This window comes from Lepidochelys kempii, chromosome 1 (assembly GCF_965140285.1).
Source record: "Lepidochelys kempii isolate rLepKem1 chromosome 1, rLepKem1.hap1, whole genome shotgun sequence".
Taxonomy (NCBI): Eukaryota; Metazoa; Chordata; order Testudines; family Cheloniidae; genus Lepidochelys; species Lepidochelys kempii.
Genome location: NC_136380.1, coordinates 155,735,583 through 155,747,031, shown reverse-complemented (window position 1 = coordinate 155,747,031; position 11,449 = coordinate 155,735,583).

The following is an 11,449-nucleotide window of genomic DNA, read 5'->3' as shown; positions in this document are numbered from 1 at the left end:
TTTGTTTCAATAAGATAAAATGTTAGCTTTAGCTTTTTGTCATTGTAATTAATTACATCTTGACTTTTATATTATATTAAAATATCCTATTTCATGTTTAATATTATAATGTTTCAACATTATTGAAACAAAGCATTTTTCATGGTCAATAGAAACTTTTCAGAATATGAACCTCACAGGAATTTTGAAACTTTGGCTTTTTGCTCTGATTTGGAAAGTACTTTTTTTTTTTCCCCCAAAATATCGGAATGTAACCATGGAACAAAATTTCATTTTCCAACCAGCTGTACAAAACATGTGAATGAGTTTCCATATCTATTATTAGGATGCCCATGGCTTCTGAACTTTTTGAAGAAACCTAGATCTTGCTATGATTTCCTCTCAAATCTGCCATGATAAACCTCATCTTACATGGTAAATCTGGGTCTGTCTTACCCAAAGAGTATAACTGCTCCTTTCCTTTCATTCTGATTTATTAGGCAAATTTATATTGAAAATACCATCATTCAGTGGATCTGTGTATAGACAAAGGGTCAGATTCTCAGCTGGTGTATTTGGCAAAGTTCCACTGACTTGTGTAGCCCCACTCATAAAGTGTGGCTCAAACCTCCTGCCTGGTCCTTGCTCTTTGGAGTGACTTCTCCCCTCTCCTCACAAGGGATGGGTCCTGGGTTCGTTTTTGTGCAGCCTGATGCCTCCTCTCAAGGTGACTCCTCACGGTGCACGAGGGTGCATGAACAATGCTATCACTGCTGGCAAGAAGTATAAAACCCAGTACCCGGGAAACAACAAAGTACTTCAACACAAACCCTAGCAAAGAAATGACACACCCAAAATAACAGCATAACAAAGCGGGGACTTTAGTGGGAGCAGGAAAATAGGGTCTGGGAAAGGTTTAGGTTAACTAATAAATACTAAACCATCAACAAATCAACCAATTCCTCTTCTCCCACCACTCACACCTCTCCCCAACCCCCAGCTCCCTCCTTTCTACCTTCCCAGGTCGGTGCTACACTGAGGATGATTCCGGAGATGAATGCTGCAGCCCTGTGAATGTTGGCCGGCTTAAACAAAAAAGGGTCCTCTGACAGAGTCTTCACCCTGGGACGGGCAGGGTCCTCTCCTGTATCTCTGGTCTGGAGTCCTGTGGCAGTCTCAACCGGTTCTCAGTAGCTGGTGCCAGGTCAGATCTCTGCTACTGTGGCCGCTGGTCTCCACAGGGCTGGAACTGCCTGACCCATGCACTAGATCCCACAGCCATTCAAAGTCACCTTTTGTGGGGAGGGGAGTTAATCAGAGACTCCCTGAGCTGTTCTGCTTCCCCCTCAGCTCCCAAACTCAAAGCTGAAACTAACATTAGTGGCTTTGTCTCTGAGTCTGGCTGTTTCCTGCCACTGAAGGGCTGAGTAGCCCTGGCTCATCTCTGGCCCAGCAAACTGCTTGTCCGTATCACACCAGGCAGAAACATCCCCATTGGCCTCAGCAGGAGTTTCATAGACTCATAGACTTTAAGGCCAGAAGGGATCATCATGATCATCTAGTCTGACCTCCTGCGCGTCGCAGGCCACAGAACCTCACCCACCCAGCCCTGTAATAGACCCTCTAGCCTCTGGGTGAGTTACTGAAGTCCTCAAATCATGTTTAAAGACTTCAAGTTACAAAACTCCCCCCACTATTTACACTAGTTTAAACCAGCAAGTGCCCCGTTCCCCGTGCTGTAGAGGCACGTGAAAAAGAAACCTGGGTTGCTGACCTGAGGGAAAATTCCTTCCCGACCCCAAATATGGCGATCAGTTAGACCCTGAGCGCCAGCCCGACACCTGGGAAAGAATTCGCTGTAGAGAGCCCTCCCCATGTAGGGTCCCATCACCGGCTGTTGGGGCTATTGGTACGAGCAGCCGCAGATGAGCCTCACGCCATGATAGGCAGTCTCATCATACCATCCCTCGAGAAACTTATCAAACTCATTCTTGAAGCCAGTTAAGTTTTTGCCCCCACGGCTCCCCTAGGAAGGTTGTTTCACTTCACTGCTCTGATGGTTAGAAACCTTCATCTAATTTCAAGCCTAAACTTGTTGATGACCAGATTATATTCATTTGTTCTTGTGCCAACACTGGCACTTAACTTAAATAACTCCTCTCCCTCCCTGGTATTTATCCCTCTGATGTATTTATAGAGAGCGATCATATCTCCCCTCAGCCTTTGTTTTGTTAGGCTAAATAAGCCTTCTTAAGTCTCCTCTTGTAAGGTAGGTTCTCCATTCCTCTGGTCATCCTTCTTTGCACCTGTTCCAGTTTGAATTCAACTTTCTTAAACATGGGAGACTGGAATTGCACACAGTATTCCAGGTGAGGGCTCACCAGTGCCTTGTCCCTACTGGAAATAGCACTTCCCTGTCCCTACTGGAAATACCTCGCCTGATGCATCCCAGGATGCCATTAGCCTTTTTTTCATATTTGCATCACATCAGCAGCTCAGAGTTAGCCTGTGATCGACCAATACACCTAGTCTTTCTACTCCTTTTTTGCTTCCAACTGATATGTCCCCAGCTTGTAGCAAAAATTCTTGTTGTTAGTCCCTACATGCATGGCCTTGCCCTTTGCACAATTACATTTCACTCCATTTCTACTACTCCAGTTTTCAAGGTCATCCAGCTATCTTGTATGATAGTCCAGTCCTCCACCGTACTGGCAATACCTCTCATCTTTGTGTCATCTGCAGATTTTATTAGCACACTCCAACTTTTTGTGCCAAGGTCATTAATGAAAATGTTAAATAAGATTGGTCCCAAGACCCATCCCTAGTCCATTCTGCCCCCACCCATGACTACAAGCCTGCTGGGAAATGGTGTCAAACAGCTGTGGTAGCCATTATTTTTTGTAGTCAGTAGGGTAGGGACTCCACTCAGTCCAGAGTTCCAAGAACTGGCAAATCTCAAGTGGGTATTACACTTCAACAGAGGTAAACTGATTTACACCAGATGTATATCTAGTCCTAACTGTTTTTCAGCCTTAAGGCCAAAACCTGCTCACCTTATCCTCTAGATTTCCCATTGAATAAGGAGAGCAAAATGTGGCACTTCAAAAACATTTTTTTTATATTCATCAAACTATTTGTGTTGGATGTGTAACACTTTATTCCAAGCTTTAGTCTGGTGCGAATTTTAAGATCAAGTTATAAAACTCTGAAAAATGTCATTTACTATGAAAATGCTGCTGATCTAATCTCAGACGAGGGGGTATTCGATACGTTTTTAGATACACTGGGCCAGTTTCTCAGCTGAGCCCGAGGAACAATGGGCAAATCTGAGAAGGAGCGGAGGATAACATGTGCTTTTTGCACTCCCTTTGATCTTTGGACCGGATCTGTTCTTATCCAGTCCAGGGTACAGAGCTGCTCAAAACTATGTTTAAATTAAACAGCACCCACCGGACACTGTTCAGTATCCTGGGATCACCGAGCTGCAAGGATGCCCCTGCTCTGCCCCATTTTCCCTGCACATGCCCACTACACCAGAGGCAGGAATGAGGGCTGGTGAAGGAGCTACTACGGTGGCTCCGTGCCACCAGAGGAGTCTCCTGCACTAGGTGAATCCTCCACTGAATAGCTACACTAGCTTTAGGGCAGCTTTTACCTCAACATCTCCTCTCTGGGATACTGAAAGTGTATGTATTTAGTTGTCCTTAACGGAACACTTGAAATGGGTTGTTTTCTTATGAGATTTGCGGTGCACCTCACGGAGAGAGGGATTTAGAGCTAGCTCCAGCACAGTGGTCAGCACCTTGTGGGAGATACCGAGGAGTCCTAATGTTAACTGTCATGGGGCTTGAGGGCCCCTAGAACCTCTCAAGACATGCACAGCTCCTCACAGGATTGGCCCCTTAGGAAGCCAAAAAGGATGGAAACCCACTAATTTCTTAAAGTCACAACACGTTGGTTTTTTTTAAAGCAACCATGTGGCCTTGTTTTAAAGTGCGCTTTTTTTTTTTTTTTTGAAGTTCAAAGATACCTACATTTATAGTCACGTGAGTCTTTATTCTGGTTCTCTTCCTAAAGCCTGTCTCTGATTTATGGCTGCAGTTTGAGAGGTACTCTGTGTCAAAAGGAAAGATATTCTTCCTTTTCTTTGAAAATTGAAAATTTCTCATAAAAATTGGACAAGCTGCCAAAAAAGGTCACTCACTCGAAATGAAACACAGAACAGCTTCTACATTGTTCTAGGCTTATATTATGATGTAGTAATTAAGTTCACATTTTTATTTTGACTGAATAAATTGAAATACTCCAAAAGAGTTCAATGATTTTCACCTCTATAGGTATAAGAGTATCCAGCAGTCACAGAGAAAACAATGGCCATTGTCTTCAGTTGGTGTAAAATTCCACGATTCTGTTGAAATCAATGAAGCTTTGCTGAGTCACAATGTCATCTTCTATAGTCTGAATCACTAAGGGACAGATTTGCAAGCTTGCCATTATGTGCAAATATTTGAGCATATCAAGCTCATGTGTGCAAAGGCAAGATGTACACAAATTGAGGCCCTGATCCTGCAAACAGTTATGCATGTGTTTAGTCCATTTGACCTCAGTGTTCTTCTCCCTGCATAAAGTTAATCTCTTGCATGATCATCTGCAAGATCGGAACTTTGTGAATTTGCACACATGCATAGCCAATAAGGGGTGAGTGAAAACCTGGCTGTATTAAAGTCAATGGGAATTTTGCTGTTGACTTCAGTGGGGCCAAGATTTCTCTCAGTGTGCCTTACTGGCCATATGTGTGTGTACAAGTACCTGAAGGGCAAAGGCTCAGTGTGTATTCACATGCACAGGTTACACACATATATGCCTAGTGTGATTTTGGAAGTCTGACAATTTAATTTCAATTATTTTTAATAGTCTAAATAATATTAATAAATACACTATAATATCAACTCACTTAAAGGATAGACATTTCCTTTCCTCTAATTATTTTACATTAAGTACAAGTGTGCACACTTGATATCAGCTGACAATAAAGATGTTCCCATTTAATGTCAATTAAGAATCACTGACTTCCTGCTCCAATAGCACTTCATGTCAATGATTGTAGGCAGTGCAAATGGGCTATCAATTTTAACCTGAATTATTTAACTGAGGCTGATTTTAGTTTTCTGTTGAATTGTATGGTTTTGTATGTGCAGCAACCATGTGAAACAGAGTCCTGGACAGATTGGAATGGTGATTTTACTTTCTGATACTAATGCCTCCACCATTTTGATTATTTCATGGTAACTTCAGGAAGGCGACATCAGTTGAATAGTGGAAGGGAAAACGTGGCATAGTGAGGTTGTAGAAGTCTCAGTCCCCTATTCATAGACATGCAGTACCTTTTTCTTTCCCCCATTAAATGAATAACACAACAATGATCAATGTGGGAATCGTAATCATTATATAACAGAAATATTGGCCAACATTTGAAATCTGTGTGCCTAAGATTAGGCTCCTGAATATGGCTTTAGGAACTTAACTTTAGGACCCAAGTCTTGAATTTGCAGTTGAAGAAGACTGGGAGCCAGTCAAAGATGCAGAGCCACAGGGGTGATGTGCTCATGGTGGCTAGTCCCACTGAGGAGGCAGACTGCTGCATTGAGTTCAAGCTAAAGACACTTGCTTCACCTTCAGCCCCAAATAAAGAACCTGACTTTAACAAATGGGGGACAGAGGCCTTTGATGGGAAGGGAGGTCAGCAACTTGGCTTGTTTTCCAAGACATTTTCCCCTTCTGATTAGCATGACCTCCATCTTGCCTGGTTCAGTTTGAGCCAGCAGTTCAACCTAGAAAGGCTAGGGAAGCCAGGAGCTGAGAGGAGTCTCCCTCTAGCCAAGGAGGGAGATGGGCCTAGCTGCCGGGGAAGCCTAAGGGTACCTAGAGTGAGGCGGGGCTGGGGAAAGGCCAGAGGGGTTGGTGAGCTCCAGGCCAGCAACTCCCCAGTGTGCAGGGCCTTGTTCAAGGCCCCACAGAGGTACTGGGTTCCAGAGGAAGGCAGCCGGTCCAAACCTCCCTTGCCTATGATGACTGGCTTGTACAGACTGCAGTTGGCCCCAGAGAAAGGGGGCTAGATGGTGACTGGCAGTAGCCCATAGGCTGAGGACCAGTGGGCATAGAGGATGTGGGAGGATCCCCAGGGAGGGGAGACCCAGGAAGTGTGTGGGGGTATTGCAAGGGGGCAACACCCCAAGTAAAAGGGCACTGGGGTCCGGAAGGGACACGTGGGCCAGCGATGGCAGGACACCAGCAGAGGGTGCTCCGGGGCTGGAAAGAGCTAATTCCCTGGACGACCGGCAGGCGGTGCCACAGGGTGAGTCCCGCCCCATCACATAGACATTATGGGCCTAGTGAGGAGGGTGCTCCATCTGTCTTTACACACCAACACCCAGATCTTCATTTGTATCCTTTGGCCAGCATGTCCCATGCAAGGTGTGAATAACTGACTCCCTTGTTCCTGTCTGAAACAGCAAATGAAAAGCCTCTTTCTGGAAGTGATGGAGCCTCCTTTTCAAAGGGAATCTCAGTTAGGAGATTAGTGAAAGTGGGTCTGAATTATAAGTGAGAAACAGGTGGAGTTTCCAGGTATCTGGAAAAGGTAATAGGTATTCTTGACTTTTGTAGCAATACAGGCCCCTGTACTAAGAAAGCAGTAGTAAGAACAGACCCAACTTTCACACCAGTGTCATCCAGGGCAATCTTATTCCTTGAATAATAGGAGATGTATAGACAGCTAAATAAATTCTTCAAAACACTTTCTTCTACCGAAGTTTTGAAAAGTAGACGTCTCCCCTCGGAAACTCATAGACGTTCAATGCATACCTGTGGGCCTGTACAAATAACTGAGGCCTAATTGGATACACAAAAATTCATGTGCAGTTGGGGATCTGAATATACATGCAACTATACTGCAATTTAAATGAGAGTGCAAACTGAATGATACAACTTTTACATGATTATCTAGGTTCCTAACTAGATATTTACACCTGCCAACATCTGACTTGTATACATGGTCGTAGCAGTTGCATGTACAAGTGCAGATGTGGAATGTTATTGTATTTATTTATTTGGATCTATAACAATAATAGAAAAGAGCCCATCCAAGAGCACTGCGTGCCCTGCCATTATTTAGATATACAAATTAAACAAACTTCAGAACCCTAACCCAATCCACCCTTTATCAATTCAATAACAAACCAGTATTTCACTCCACTACATGTCTTACCCGTCTATATCCTGCCATCTTCAAATGCTTGCACCAATTGTACACACATTATTTTCTGGGCATGCATTTTTTTTCTTGGCATAAGTGAATTTCTGCATTTTAAAAAACGGCTCTGTATATCTGTCCAATTCTTGGCCTTTCTACTGATGCAACCAATAAGTGTATGGATTAACAACAGTTATGATGGTGCTTTGGATGCTGTAGAGATCTGCTGTTCTCTAACGAAAGAAAACACCAACAATATACTGATTCCATATATTCCACCTTGGGAAAAACTTTGAGTCAGTATTGACCTAGGATGGATTTGAATTAGTGATTTAGAGTTGAAAGGCTCCTCAACTGATAACTAGTTATCTGAATCCTTCCATTCTCTGGGCTCTAAAACCTATGGCTGTAGACTAGTCATCAATTGCTAGAGAGAATTGTTTGCCTCCCCCCACCCCGCATCCTCCACAGTCTGATTTTGATCCTTCCATAATGGCATGAAGGTTACAGTCTAATATGATGGTGATCAATCTGACAACTTTGAAATCCACAGTGGTGTCAAACAGGCATGTCTATCAACACTCTTCATTCTTTTCTCCGCTGCTTCACCTAGCATTGAGGGTGTACATTGACATACAACATCAGGTGGAAAACTGTTCAAAATTGTACTTATCGGAGAAAAAAGCAAAGTCAAACACCTGCTGATAAGAAAGTTGGTTTTTGGTGACAATGCAGTGCTTATCGCACACAGTGAAGAGGAGTTTCAGCAACTTTGCAATAGCTTTGTGGTACTTTGTGATGAATTTGGACTTAAGCAGCAGTCTAAAGAAGACAATGATGATGGCACAAGGTGTGTTGACTGCTGCAGTGATTTCAATAGCTAACCCCATGATAGAAGTTGTGCACAAGTTCTGCTATCTATGATCAACTGTATTGGATCCCTTATCTCTAGATGACTAGCTTAATTCTCACATCAGAAAGGCAGCGACCACGTTCGGCTAACTGACCAAGTGTGTACGTGGGATAACATTGAAAACCAAGAAACAGGTCTACCAGATGTGCATTTTGAGCATTCTTCTGTATGGTGGCAAGACCTGGACTACCTGCAGCAGGCATGAGAGAAGGCTAAACACCTTCCACCTTCTTATGTTGGCTGTATTCTAAATATCAAGTGGGAAACAAAACAAAGTCCATGAGAAAGTAAAATTGCCAAGTCTAGTCCCTACTCTCAAATACAGATGTCTCTTTTGGCTTTGTCATTGGATGGACATTGGACAGATTCGAAAGGATCTCCTGTGTGGAGAACTTGCAGATGTTCCAAAGCCACTGGGTTGACCTAGCCTCAGGTTCAGGGGCATTTGCAAGAAGAAATTGAAAACTTTCAGCGTCAACACCTCAAGCTGAGAAGATGCAGCTTTGCTAGCTGGAGTGTTGCACTGTGCCAGGGAGTCAAAGAGCCTACAAGAGGAAAGCAAAGAGAGGAGAGTACAGTAGGCCTCAAACTAGTAGCATGCAGGTTTCATCCTCTGGCCTTGAGCCTTGTGCCTGAGCTATTTGTGGCAAGAACGGTTGCTCGAGAACTGGACTTTTTAGCCACTCGTGATACTGCAGCATGACAGAGTAACTGAATTGCTCCGGCGCTTACACCAGCGTCTTTCAAGATGAATGGTTGCCATCTGAGCACACCTGGTATTAGTTCTGAGAAATAATTCCATAACTAAAAAGAGATGTTACAGCTGAGAGAGGAAAATTGCCACAGGAAAGGGTTTGGAATGGCAACGTAGGAGACTACTTGACATTAAAAACAAATTGATTTGTCTGTAGAAGTCTGAATGCATACCACAATAAATCTGTGGCACAGAAGGTGAAATCCTGGCCCTGTTGATATCAGTGGGGACCAGGATTTCACCCTACTGTACTATAGGCAATTCTGAAATAATGACTTTCTATAGGTTAATATGAGTTGTTTATTACAAGTACAAGAATATGCCACAGAAGAATGTACCGGAACAGAAAATAAGGCCCTGATCCTGCAAGAAACTCCGGGTAGACAGAATCCTTTCAGTCAGTGGGACTGCGTATGGATGCAGCGTCCACCACCAGAATGTTTATTGCAGGATCAGGACTTAAATTGCCAATTTTTTCAGATAGATTTCAATGGGCATTAGGCATTTAACCTACTTAAGTGCTTTTGAAAATCTTACTAGCCATCCATCTGCATCTTAGGTGCCTAAATACCCTTAGAAATGCATCCCCAAGTCCTTGAGGCTTCCTTTTTAATTTGTTTCCTCCTCATTTCCTTTTTTATATGGTAGGACTAGCACCAATGATTGATGGTCATGAAGAGCTAGGAGTTGTAAACAAATATGGACCATATTTTTAAAGGGGATTCTAATTTTGTGCTACTAATTTTGTCCCTGCAATCATCTAGAAATGCAATTCTGGGATGGCAAATTATCATATACTGAGTCTTAACCACATGATTTTCAAGGTCAGGTAGGTAGGTAAATGTCAATATGTTCTCATTTGCGCCCAGAAATAGATGCTAAATTGGAGGTGAAAAATTAGAAACTTTTTTTAAAAATTAGGTGAAAAATGTCAGCAATACTGACACCCCTATTATTATTTACTTAATACCATAAGTGTGCATGGCACTTAATAGACAACTATCAGTCAATGTAGATAGGCTCTGCTATAGGATACATGAAGGTTCCATACCAAGATAACATCAATCTAGGAAACAAGAATCTAGGAAAAGTTATTTTTAGTAATGATTGTCTCATGAGTTTCTGATGTCTCATGAAAGATTTCATTCTTATAATATTTAAATAGTTTCTCATCTTCCATATTGCAATTCCTTTGTGGCAAGCAGCCAGAGCATGGAAACTTGTACCACTCTCTTTCCATTGGAAAACTGAAGAGACCTGAATTTGTATTATAGATCTGACAACAATAACAAGAAAAATCTTTGAGTACATTTAGTTTTACAAGTTTATAAGAACTATATTAAATAAAAATGGTAGGTTTAGAAAACAACATAATCTATTCTAGTCAGGTTAATTGAGGTACCTGAGCATCACTGAAGTACCAGCACTCATATAAAACGAAAGGTGCTCTAGATAGAGATTCTAGGGTATGTTTTCCATCTTCCCATACTGAGGTAATCAATGGAACTATATTGGCGACAGCTGGGAGGGAGTCACAGAGTTTGTTCACACATGTTAATTGTCAAGAAGGCATCAGAGAGAAATGATGGGCTGATGTAGAGAAAGGAACAAATAAGAAACAAAAAGCAGGCTGAAATTCAAATTCTGAGGATATAAAGCTAAAGTCATTTGTTGTTTAACCTCCAGCCAAATCTGACTCCAAGGAAAATCAAGCCAAATACTGTTTATTGTTGCCATGATGCTTATTCATACATCAATCATCCCCCTTTTAGATTATTCTATTTTTAAGGCATAACTTCCATCTGCTGTTTGATCTTCTACAGCATAAGACATTTAGCTAATAACAACATCCATCAAATCCCAACTTTCCTTTAGTGTTTAAACACTATCAACTCAGGACTCCATCCATCTTATCGTCATTGATTCTGATCAGGTACATCTTGTGAATGGTTAGGTGTGCTCCGGAACCATAGCCAAAGTTATCAATTTATTTTTAATTAGCAAGATAGCTTTGTTGTTATTGTGCATTGTTGTACTTCTGTAATGTCATAGGATTAATAATAGGGAACCTAACATTCTGTGGCAGTGGAATGAAACATATATTTTACCTTAGGGGAAGGCAAGACAATGATTTCACAACTACTGAAATGAGTGTAACTAGACAAATTTATGATGCGTTTGTTATTTGTGTCATTTTTTCAGTAGTTTGGATCTGTCTTCAGTCTCTCAGGGAATGAATGGTTATGTTTGCATGTCTCAGACAGAATGCCTAAACAAAACAGACTGAAGAATCACCATTTAACAAAGGTTTCAGAGTAGCAGCCATATTAGTCTGTATCCACAAAAAGAAAAGGAGTACTTGTGGCACCTTAGAGACTAACCAATTTATTTGAGCATAGCTGTAGCTCACGAAAGCTTATGCTCAAATAAATGTGTTAGTCTCTAAGGTGCCACAAGTACTCCTTTTCATTTAACAAAGGTTACACTCTTCAGAAGAGGGTGAATAATGGAAAATTTAAAAAAATGAAAATATTTGTTTGCAATTTTAAAT